Source organism: Mesocricetus auratus, unplaced genomic scaffold (assembly GCF_017639785.1).
Source record: "Mesocricetus auratus isolate SY011 unplaced genomic scaffold, BCM_Maur_2.0 Super-Scaffold_4256, whole genome shotgun sequence".
Classification (NCBI taxonomy): Eukaryota; Metazoa; Chordata; class Mammalia; order Rodentia; family Cricetidae; genus Mesocricetus; species Mesocricetus auratus.
In genome coordinates, this window is record NW_024429182.1 from 8,663,753 (window position 1) to 8,676,177 (window position 12,425).

The following is a 12,425-nucleotide window of genomic DNA, read 5'->3' on the forward strand; positions in this document are numbered from 1 at the left end:
TCTATCTGGAGGCGTACTGGGATTCTATAAGAATTAATGGCAGAAGAGATAGCTCATTGGTAAAGTGTTTGCCCTGCAAACATGAAGACCTCTGTTTGAACCCCATAACTTTTGTGAAAAATCTGGGTGAGTGGTACATGTTTAAAATCCCAGCACACATTCAGGCGTGGGGGGGGCGTGGCAAGACAAGAGTTGCTGTGGGAATCACTGGTCAGGTAGCCTATCTGAATTGTCAAGCCTCAGGCCAAAAAGAGATCCTGTCTCCAAATAAAACAAAATGGACAGCATCCAGAGGGGTGACACTGAGGTTGATCTCTGTCTACCATGTGCCCATGTACACACACACACGCACACACACACACACACACACACACACACCAAAAAAGTCCTTAATGGTAGATACTTTAGATAATTGATCTATCTCACTCAAAGGAAGAAACTCTTGAAATGATGGTCTTGGTTGAATAGTGTCTAAGATCTGTGTCCATTTTGCAGAGGTAAATAGAATTCTTGCACACATAATTAACATAAGATATATGGATTAATGTAGTGTTAAGCCAGAGATTTCCAGAGATTATCAGAAGCAGGGATGAGTCTTTCCTTAAAAACAAAACATGTACTTAACTTAGACATCTAGTTTTTCAAGTCTAAAAGAAGGAAAACATTTTTATGATTTTAAGAAATGTATACTGTGGCAATTTGTTACACTAATTAATCTTAGAGTATTAGTATATGTGCTTGTATTTCAATAAGACATTTAATTGCAAAATAAAGAACAGTAGGAGAAAACAAAAAATCACCCAAACTTTGTTTATGAATTCAGTCTGTGGTTGCAATAATAGTATATATGATTTTATTAGTTCCCAGAAGAGATTTGTAATTTTTTTGGCATCTAGACTTTAAATCTCTTTTTTTGTAACAGTATTTGGGAAGTTCTTTCTCAGTATATACACATGGTGGCTTTGAGTTCTCCTTTACCAAATAGAAACGTTATTGGAAATTACAACTAGCAAACAAAGTATGAAACACAAGATTCTTCATAATAATCAGAGAAAAGCAACTTAAAGCATCAAGGGACTCTTTATCACACAGGGATTTTATAGAAGAATACACAGCCGGGGCTGAGCATCTTAGTAAGACCCAAGTCCCAAATCGCTAGGCTTGTTCCTAAGGGGGGCTCATAAGACAGGCATGCAAAAGTCCTTTAATTCTGAATTGTTTAGTCTTCTTGGGACAAAGGGAGTTGGAAAGCATGCAGTGACAGCAAGCATTATGTTCAGAGTGACAGAAAACGAGAAAAAATTCCTTCTCTTTCATGTGTTACTGCAGTGTTCTCATTTTGTTTCTTGTGCATTTTCTTTTTCTCACCCTAGGAAATCAAGGCTGTACAACGTGTCTCTGGTGGTCAATTTCTGATTAGCAGTTTTAAAGTACTGCCAAGCTTTAACCCGATCTTCTCTTTTCTTTGTTTATCTCAAAGGTCCTAAGAGCCAACTCTGGATTCTGAAAGCTGATTCCTGGCCAGAAAGTGAATGCTTGCTGTTTTCAAGAGAAATCATCTTAAGGGTCTGTGAGCAGGGCTTGAAATTAGAATATGGAGTGTTAGAGATAACAAACTCTGGAGCAGGTAAAAGATGGTTGAATCTGTTGGTAGGCAGCTTGCTTTGAGCAACTTTGAGAGATGACTGATTAAAACAAATACACAAATATCATGATTAGAATGGGAAAGTCATTTTGGAGGGCAGCCTACAGAAGAAAATGTTATACACACAAACACAAACAATCCAACCCCTGCTATTCCAACCCCAACCAGCCTCTAAACTCTCTAGTAAGTTTTTTTTTTTTTGGATTTACCAAAGTGTGTGGGATCTAGGAGTCAGCACCTCACCTTGAGTCAAAGGAGAAATAAGGATGCTCTAGTCTCAAACTTCTTTTGCTGGCAGTAACATTTGCACATGATTTGTGTGGCCATTTTGTTCTCATTCTAAATAGCAGGGCTGAGGGTACAGAAACAAGTCCTTAGTTTCCACAGGAAAAGAAATTCTGATAAATCTCTTAAAAACTTTGACTGAATCAGGAAAGCATAAAGTTCAGGGCTAACATTCCCCATATCATGGTTATTATGACCAATATGTACATCTTTGCCCTTCCAGGATGCATTTCCTAACCATTCCTTGGGAAGGAAAGTAGCTCAAAAATGTTAAATTATCAGCAGGCGAGTGTTACATTAAGGTAAGCTCTTGATTGCGGCTACCAGTTAGCTCAGGTACTGGTACATTCTGTCATGTTTCTGGGTTTCAGGTTTTCACTCTGAGATGAGAACACTAAACTGGACAGTTACCAGGATCAGTCAATGCTGCCCTAAAATTCATGAAAACCTCCATCTTTCCATCTTAAACACTCTGGGCTACTCAATTCCATAAAGTTGTGCAAAACAGAAAACATGAAATTGTGAGGGAGTGCTTAAGGAAGGTGTGGGGACACTTGGGTGTGGGAAACAAGAAGGGTGGTAGATGTGATCGTATTTCATAGTACACATGTCTGAAATTCTTAAAAATAAAGGAAAATAAAAAATGGGAGCTCGGGATTTCATAATATCTTGTGATATTTTTCTTCAAAGTTCTCTTATTAGATTCCATTGATCCATGTGTCTGTCTGCTTTTATGCCATACCAAGGTGTTTTTTGTTATTGTAGCTGTATAGTAGAGCTTGAAGTCAGGGATGGCGTTGCCTCCAGAAGTTCCTTTATTGTATGTGATTGTTTTAGCTATCCTGTTTTTTTTGCAATTGAAGCTAAGTATTGTAAGTATTTAAAGGTTGCCGGGCGTTGGTGGCGCACACCTTTAATCCCAGCACTTGGGAGGCAGAGGCAGGTGGATCTCTGTGAGTTTAAGGCCAGCCTGGTCTACAAAGTGAGTTCCAGGACAGCCTCCAAAGCCACAGAGAAACCCTGTCTCGAAAAAACAAAAAAAAAGCATTTAAAGGTCTATAAATAATCATGTTGGGATTTTTATGGGGATTGCATTGAATCAGTAGATCGCTTTTGGTAAGATTGCCATTTTTACCATGCTAATACTACCTATCTATGAATATTAGAGATCTTTACATCTTTTGGTTTTTTCTTTAATTTCCTTCTTCAAAGACTTAAAGTTCTTGTCACACAGATTTTCACTTGTTTTGTAAGAGTTACCCCAAAATATTTTATATTTTTGTGACTATTGTAAAGGGTGTTCTTTCTGTGATTTCTATCTTAGCTCATTTACCATTTTTATATAGTGATCTTTTGAGTTAATCTTGCATCCTGCCATGTAACTGAAGGTACTTATCAGCTGTAGAAATTCCTTAGTAGAATTTTTGGGGTCACTTATATATACTATCAAATCATCTGCAAATAGTGAAAGTTTGACTTCTTCCCTTCCAATTTGTATCCCCTTGATCTCCTTTTGTTGTCTTACTATTATACCTAGAACTTTGAGTACTGTATTGAATAGATATGGAGAGGGGTTACAGCCTTGTATTGTGACTGGAAGCTTTTCTCTGTCTTGCCTGGTCCCACTAGACCAGTTTTTCTCCCGCACACTGTTCTCTGAAGTTCTTTACTAAATAATCATTTCCAGGCTTAATATTGATTACAATTGTTTGACAAATGGCTCAGGCATATTACTGACTAGCTCTCCCAATTAAATTAATCAATTTCTATCATTCTATATTTTACCATGAGGCTCACAGCTTGTTACCTCACTACTCGCTTCCCAAGTGGCTACATGGCATCCACTTGTTCATGATTTTAGTGGAACCACTCTGAGTTACTCTCCGCTTAGCTTGTTGGCTTTCAGATTGCAGTACATTGTTTTTATCATATTTGGGTATATTCTTTGTATCTCCTATATCTCCAAGACGTGTATTGTGAAGAGGTATTGGATTTTGTCAAAGGCTTTTTAAGCATCTAATGAGATGATCATGTTTTTATTTCCATTCAGTTTTTTAATATGGTGGGTTCCCTTTACAGATTTCCGTATGTTAAACCATCCCTGCGTCTCTGGGATGAAGCTTACTTGACCATGATGGGTAATTTTTTTATGTGTTCATGGATTCAGCTTTTGGTTTCAGTATGTTGAGTATTTTTGCATCAATGTTCATGAGGGAGATTGGTTTGTAAAGACCCTGACATAAATCCACACATCTATGAACACATGATTTTTGACAAAGAAGCCAAAATTATACAATGGAAAAAAGAAAGCATCTTCAAAATATAGTGCTGGCATAACTGGATGTTGGCATGTAGAAAAATGTAAATTGATCTATATATTCTTTCCTGTACACAACTCAAGTCCAAGTGGATCAAAGACCTCAACATAAATCCAGTTACACTGAACCTGATACAAGAGAAAGTGGAAGTAGTCTTGAACGCATTGTCACAGGAGACTACTTCCGGAATATAACACCAGAAGCACAGACACTCAGATCAACAACTGAAAAATATGACCTCCTGAAACTGAGAAGCTTCTGTGAGGCAAAGGACACAGTCAACAAGACAACCCAGCAGCCTGCAGAATGGGAAAGTGTCTTTACCAACCCCACATCTGACAGAGGACTGATCTGCAAGTTTTATAAAGAGCTCAAGAAGCTACACATCAAAAGACAAAATAATTTAATTAAAAATGGGGTACAGAGCTAAACAGAGAATTCTCAGCAGAAGAATCTCAGATGGCCAAAATACACTTAATTGTTCTACATCCTCAGTCATTAGGGAAATAGAAATTAAAACAGCTCTGAGATATGATCTTACACCTGTCAGAATGACTAATATCAAAAATAACTGAGGACTGTTTATATTGGAGAGGATGTGAACTAAATGGAACACTCCTCCACTGCTGGTGGGAGTGAGCACCTATACAGCCACTTTGGAAATCAATATGGTGGTTTCTCAGAAAATTGTCAATCAATCTATCCCAAGACCCAACAATAACACTCTTGGGCTTATACCCAAAGGATATTCAATCATACCACAAGGATATTTGCTCAACTACATTCATAGCACCATTATTCATAATAACCAGAACCTGGAAACAATCTAGATGCCCCTCAACTAAAGAATGGGTAAGGAAAACATACATTTACACAACAGAGTATTACTCAGCTGTACAAAACAATAACCTCATGAAATTTGCAAGCAAATGTAAGGAACTAGAAAAAAATCATTCTGAGTGAGGTAACCCAGAACCAGAAAGACAAATGTGGTATGTACTCACTCATAAGTGGATATTAAGAGTAACCTACAATCCACAGTACCAGAGAGGCTAGATAACAAGGAGGGCCCAATGAAGGACACATGGATTTCTCTGGGAAGGGGAAATAGAAAAGATCTCCTGGGTAAACTGGGGAAGAAAGTAGGGAGATGTGTGGATGGGAACTTGAGGGTGTGGTTGGGTGGTCTGGGCACAATAGGTGGTTTGGGGGCAGGAAGGAGGAGAACAATAATGAAAGAAACATCTTGATGGGGGGCATTTCAGGGTTAGGAAAAAGCTTTGTGCTAGGGAAATTTACAAGAATGAACCCAGCTGAGACTAGCAATAGTGTGGAGGGTGCCTGAGTTGGCCATCTACTGTAATCAGATGGATGACTACCACAATTGTCATCAGAGAGCCTTTATACAGTTACTGATGGAATTGGATGCAGGGACCCAGTGCCAAGCACTGGGCTGAGCTCTGGGAGTCCTCCCTAAGAAAGAGATAAGGGATTATAGGAGTGTGTGTGTGGAGTCAAGGTCACGACAGGTCAACCTACAGAGAAAGCTGATCTGAGCTCCTGGAGCCTGCATGGGTCAGAGCCTGCATCCTTGTGACAGTTGTACAGCTTGGTCTGTAAGACTCTAGCAGTGATATCAGGACCTGTCCCTGTTGCTTAGCTAGCTTTTGGGAACCAGTTCTCCATGCTGTATTACCTTGCCCAGCCTTGATTCAGGGGTGGAGCTTGGTCCTGCCTCAACTTGATGTGCCATGCTTTGTTCAAACCCGTGGGAGGCCTGCCCCTTGTGGATGGGGAGGGAATAGATGGGAATTTCGTGAAGGGATGGGATAAAAAAGGGAGCGGAAACTTAGACCATGTAAAATAAATTAAGACATGCTAATTAAATTTAAAAAAGAGTTCTCTTATTAGGATGAACAAGGACACGTGCCTTACATTGAATCTTTTGTCTTAGTGCTTAAGTATAAAGGGTGGTTTTCCTGGTGATCAGGTTGTTGATCCTTGACAATGCTTTCAGTGAGTTTTCATGTTTCCTTTAAGTGGCCGAGAGGACCTGAACTGCCCACCAAAGACCATCAGCTGCTAATACCCAATTCACTCATTTATCCAATCAGTCCTTCTCATAACAGATACCCAGGGTGGACATGCTATTGCCCAGGAGGGCTGTTTGAAGCACTAGTGCTTCCAGGGACAATGTGAAAATCCTCATTTTCTCTTCTTTCAATGCGAGTCTGTTCCCTCATCTCTACTGAGGAAAGAGCCTCAGATTTGTGGGTATTCTCAAGAGGCAAGAGCTGTAGATAGGCATATAGACTGACCATTCATCTACAGTTCCTTTTATATGTGCGTTCTGCCTGTGTATATTCACAATGTTAACTAGAAAGCCTCCCTGCCCTGAGTACGGCTCCATGCTGGGGAAGATTCTTTTCTAACTGGCACAGAGCATGTTATGCGATGTGGCAGACCTGCTTTCCAAAACCTAAGCATCTTGTAGGCTTTCTCACTTTCATATTTAGATTTTCATTTCCATAGCAAGATATTTTGTCCTGTTCTGGGCCTATTTTTAGCTACTTCCCTTAGAATACTTTAAAATTCACTTAATTTTTATGAGGCATTTGGTTATAATTATACTAATAAAATTTCCCTTTGTTTGCTAAACACTTTCAGTGAATGTGATAAGTTTATGTGGAAATTAAGTAGCAATCCATCTTTTTTTTTTAATAAGACAGACACACATGTAAAAGGAAATGGATGTAGGCTGGAATGAGAGGAAGGCTGCGTTTGGGGGATTCCCCTGTTGTTCTTGCTGGAGAGTGTTTACTTACAGGGAAAAGCTTCATCAAAGATTTGGTAGCTAGAGTGGACTATAAAAAACACTCAGGACTTAGGCACAGGATGAGCCGATGGAGTGGGCTGAATGCAGGATTCATAAAAGATGAATAAGATGTGAGTACAAGTTTAAAAAAATTCTGAGTAGATTAAAGGACTAAATGTGACAAGGGAAAGTTTCAAACACTTGGAAAAATATAGAAGACTTACCACAGAGCTGGGGAGAATTCATTTCAGTGGTATAAAAAGAACCAAATCCTAAGAAAAGCATTTAAATGCTTGGCTTCATTAAATTAAGAACTAGAAGCTTGGGCTGGGGCGGCATAAAGTGTTTGCTGGGCAAGCAGGTGAACCCGAGCTCCATGCTCTGCACAGCACCCATGTGAAGAGCAGGTCACTTGGTGCTTGCCTGAGTCCGCAGCAGGGCACAACAGACCCCATGGCTTTCTAGACAGCATGCCTAGCCCAATTGGAGACACAGGTTCCAGGGAGGGTTCTGCCTTTAAAAGCAAGATGGTTTCTATTGAAGAGAAACTGAGTTTTAACCATGCAAAGTCATTGTGTAATAAATTCAGAATTGAATCTATAACAAGGGATCAAGTTTACAAATTGCCCTGAAGACACTATAGTAATTTAAATAAAAATAATGTGTAAAATAGCACTTTGTTAAGCTTATGTTTCACTAATTACCTATTAACTCATTGACTAGGGAAGTACAGTAAGAATTTTTCATTTTCATTGTCATGCCTTAGATTTTGAGTGAAGTAAAAGACAAAAAGAACACATTTACTAGGCAATAAATGTTTGATATTTTAAAACTAATATTTGAGTTAGTGTCCTAAGTTCTATTTTAAAATATCATGAGGTGAACTTTGTGTAGTTGCTGATTTTTTTTACTCTTTTGGCTCTCTGGGGGCCTGCCACTGAGCTCCCAAATAAATACATATGAAGACTTATTATTACTTACAAATGCCTGGCCTTAGCATGGCTTGTTTCTAGCCAGCTTTTCTTTTTTTCTATCATTTTCTTATTTTAAAAATGATCTTTTCTCATTTTACATACTAATCCCAGTTCCCACTCCCTCCCTTCCCCCTGTTACTCCCTTCTTCTCTTTTCCCACCCCCATCCACTCCTCAGAGAGGGTAAGGCTTCCCATGGGGAGTCAATGAACTCTGGCACATCACTTTGAGGCAGGACCAAGCTCCTCCCCCCATATCTAGCAAGGTGTCCCTCCAAAGAGAATGGGCTCCAAAAAGACAGTTTAAGCACTAGGGATAAATCCTGGTCCCATTGCCAGTGGCCCCACAGACTACCAAAGTCACATTACTGTCACCCACATTTGGAGGGCCTAGTTTGTTCTTATGCAGGTTCACTCACTGTCATTCCAGAGTCAGTGAGCTCCCACTAGCTCAGCTCAGCTGTTTCTGTGGGTATCCCCAACATGTCTGACTCCTTTGCTCATGTTATCTCTCCTCCCTCTCTTCGACTGGACTCTGGGAGCTCAGCCCAGTGTTTAGGTGTGGATCTCTGCATCTGCCTCCATCAGTTGCTGGATGATGGTTCTATGATGATAGCATGAGGGAACTGGATGGTTGAGATGAGGGAATGACAGACAGGGAGAGCAAGGAAAGATACATCCTGACTGAGGGAGTCATTATGGAGCTAGTGAGAAACCTGGTTCTAGGGAAATTGCCTGGAATCCACAAGAATGACCCCAGCTAAGATCCTAAGCATCAGTGGAGAGGGCGCCTGAAATAGCATAGCTGGCTTTTCTCAACATAAATTATCCTGTTTATCTTTTGCCTCTGGGTTTCTACCTTTATCTGTTTCTTAAATTCTTACTCTGTGACTTGCTGTGTAGCTGGGTGGCTAGCCCCTAGAGTCCTCCTCCTTATCCTGATCCTTGAACTTTTCCTCCAAGATTTCTCCTCCTATTTATTCTCTCTGCCTGCAAGCACCACCTTTTCTTTCTCCTGCTTAGCTATTGGCCATTCAACTCTTTATTAGATCAATCAGGGTTTTTTTCCATTATATTCTTTTATTTAAATTAGAAACATGCTTGCTTCACATGACAATCCCAGCTCCGTCTCCCACCCCTCCTCCTTGTCCCTCCACCAGCCCCCCTCCCAGCCCTCTACCCAATCTCCACACCATTCCCTATGGAGAGTGAGGCCCTCAATGGGAGATCTCCAGAATCTGCCATTTCATCTGGAGCAGGGCCTAGACCCTCCCCCATGTGTTCAGGCTGAGACAGCATCCCTCCATGTGGAATGGGCTCCCAAAGCTCATTTGTACACTATGGTAAACACTGATCTACTACCCAAGGACCCAGAGATTGCTGAGGCCTCCTCACCGACACTACTTTCAAGGAGTCTGGATCAGTCCCCTGTTGGTCTCTCAGCCATCAGTCTGAGGTCCAAGAGCTTTCCCTTGTCAGGAAAGCTGTCTTTGTGGGTTTCACCAGCACGGTCTTGGCCCCTTTGCTTATTATTCCTCCCTCTCTGTCACTGGGTTCCAGGAGTTCAGTTAAGTGTTTAGATGTGGGTATCTGTCTTTGCTTCCATCAGTCACTGGATGAAGGTTCTAGGATGACATATAAGGTAGTCATCAACCTTATCATCAGGGAGGGGCTATTAAGGTAGTCTCTCCACTATTGTTTAGTTTAACAGTTGGTGTTATCCTTGTAGATTTCTGGAAATCTCACTAGTGTAAGCTCTCTCTTCAAACCTATAATGACTTCCTCTATTATCATATCTCTCATTCTGTTCTCCTCTATTCTTCCCCCAACTCAACTTTCCTGCTCCCCCATGTCTTCCTTCCCCCTCCTCTTCTCCCCTCTATTTTTCCTGGTTCCCTCTTCCATCCCCCCATTCTCCCAATATTCTCAGGAGATCTTGCCTCATTCCCCTTCTCTGGAGTATCATGCATCTCTCTTGTATGGAAAAACAAAAAAACTCAGGATAGCCTTTTCAAAAAGGAAAGTCTGGAGGCATCTCCATCCTTGATTGCAAGCTCTATTTATTATAGATATATAGTCCTGAAAAAAGCTTGGCATTGGCACAAAAATAGACAGGTAGACCAATGGAATCTAACTGAAAACCTGATATTAACTGACACAGCTATGAACACATGATTTTTGACAAAGAAGCTAAAATTATACAATGGAAAAAAGATACCATCTTCAACAAATGGTGATGGTATACCTGGATATTGGCATGTAGAAGACTGCAGACAGATCTATGTCTATTGCCATGCACAAAAGTTAAGTCCAAATGGATCAAATATCTCAACATGAATTCAGCCATACTGAACCTCTTAGAAGAGAAATAAAAGGTGCCCTTTAATGAATTAGTACAGGAGACCTCTTCCTGAACATAACACCAGTAGCACAGACATTGAGATCGACAATTAATAAACAGAACCTCCTGAAACTGAGAAGCTTCTGTAAGGCAAAGGACACAGTCAATAAGACTAAAATGCAGCCCACAGAATGGGAAAAGGTATTCACTAACCCCATGTCTGACAGAAGGCTGATCTCCAAAATTTACAAAGAACTTAGGAAGCAAGTCTCCAAGACATCAAAGGATCCAATTAAATAGTGGGGTAGAGAACTAAATATAGAATTATCAATAGAGGAGTAAAAAATGACTGAGAATCATGTAAGAAAGTGCTCAACATACTTAGCCATCAGGGAAATGCAAATCAAAACAACTTTGAGATACCATCTCACTCCTGTTGGAATGGCCAAAATAAAAAAGACCAATGACAGCTTATGTTGGAAAGGGTATAGAGAACGGGGAACACTCTTCCACTGCTGGTGGGAGTGCCAACTCGTAAAGCCACTTTGGAAGTCAGTATGGCGATTCCTCAGGAAAATTGGAATCAGTCTACCACAAGGCCCAGCAATTCCACTCTTAGGCATATACCCAGAAGATGTCCATTCATACAACAAGGATGTCTGTTCCACTATGTTCATAGCAGCATCATTTGTAATCGCCAGAACCTGGAAGCCCCTTAGTTGAAAAGTGGATAGACAAAATGTGGTACATTTACACAATGGAGCATTACTCAGTGGAAAAAACCATGGAATCTTGAAATTTGCAGGCAAATGGATGGCACTAGAAGAAACCATTCTGAGTGTGGTAACCCATTCACAAAAAGAGAAACATGATATTACTCTCTCATATATGGATCTTAGACATGGATCAGGGGAGTGACAACCTACATTCCCATTGCTAGTGAGTCTGAGAAACAGGGAGGGTCCCAAGATAGATCAATCATGGTTTTTTTTTGGCCAACAAAACAACACAGCTTCACAGAGCTAAACAAATGCAACATAAAAGAATGTAACACATTTTTGTGTTAAAAATGTTCCATAGCATAAATGACTGTAACACATCTTCAACTAATATTCTACAACACTTTTGTCTTAAGATTAGATCAGAGTTTCCAACAATTTCTTAAATCATCTGAAACATACTCTGTCATTTGTTCTGCACATATTTATGCTAAGCAGAATTCTTAGTTATTATGTGTGTAAACTCAATATAATTGATTAATTCTGAAAAAAATGAGAAGAAATGAGCATGGAATAGGGTTACTGTCTAGCCTAGGGAGACTCGGGCAGACACTTCATCACTGAGATCTCAATGTTGTCATTGGCTGTTAAGTTGCCTTGACATCACAGCCCTGGGTTCTGTGATGCTCACATGTGATAAGGGGGACAAGACTTTAACTAACTGGGCATACCTGACTCTAAAGATGAAAAACACACATGCATGAGAAACAATGGATACAGATTCAATTCTGGAGGCTACTACAGGCAAGAGTTCAGTTAATAAGTATAGAACAGTGACTATGTTTGATGGCCTACTGGATGAAAGATATAACTCACAGGGAATAGATTCTGTTAAGAAGTTAGATTGGCTTGATCCACATCTGCCATATCAAGAGAATACACTGAAGATATCAGAATGTTATGGTAATAATAGAAAAGAACTTCCCTAGGTTTTCCTTCTTCCTTTGGACCATCAGCTGCTGGTCTTCAAGGGACAAGGAAGAAAAACGGGTTATAGGGTTCAATTGGCTGCGGATGCAACAGAGATAGCCCAATGGGAAACAGCTTCAGTGAGACAACTTATCTTTATTCCAGAATGTAGGAAATTTATAGGATTGGGAAACCCAGAGATAAACCCTAATTTGCATTAAGTGACACATTCCTATCATAAGACTTTGTATGTAGAAGCAAGATCCCATAACAAAGTTATCAATAACTTCCTCTCACTTTACTGAGGCTCACAGATCTTGGTTCAAAGCCATGTGTTAGGCAGAATGGTGGAGTCAAGGGC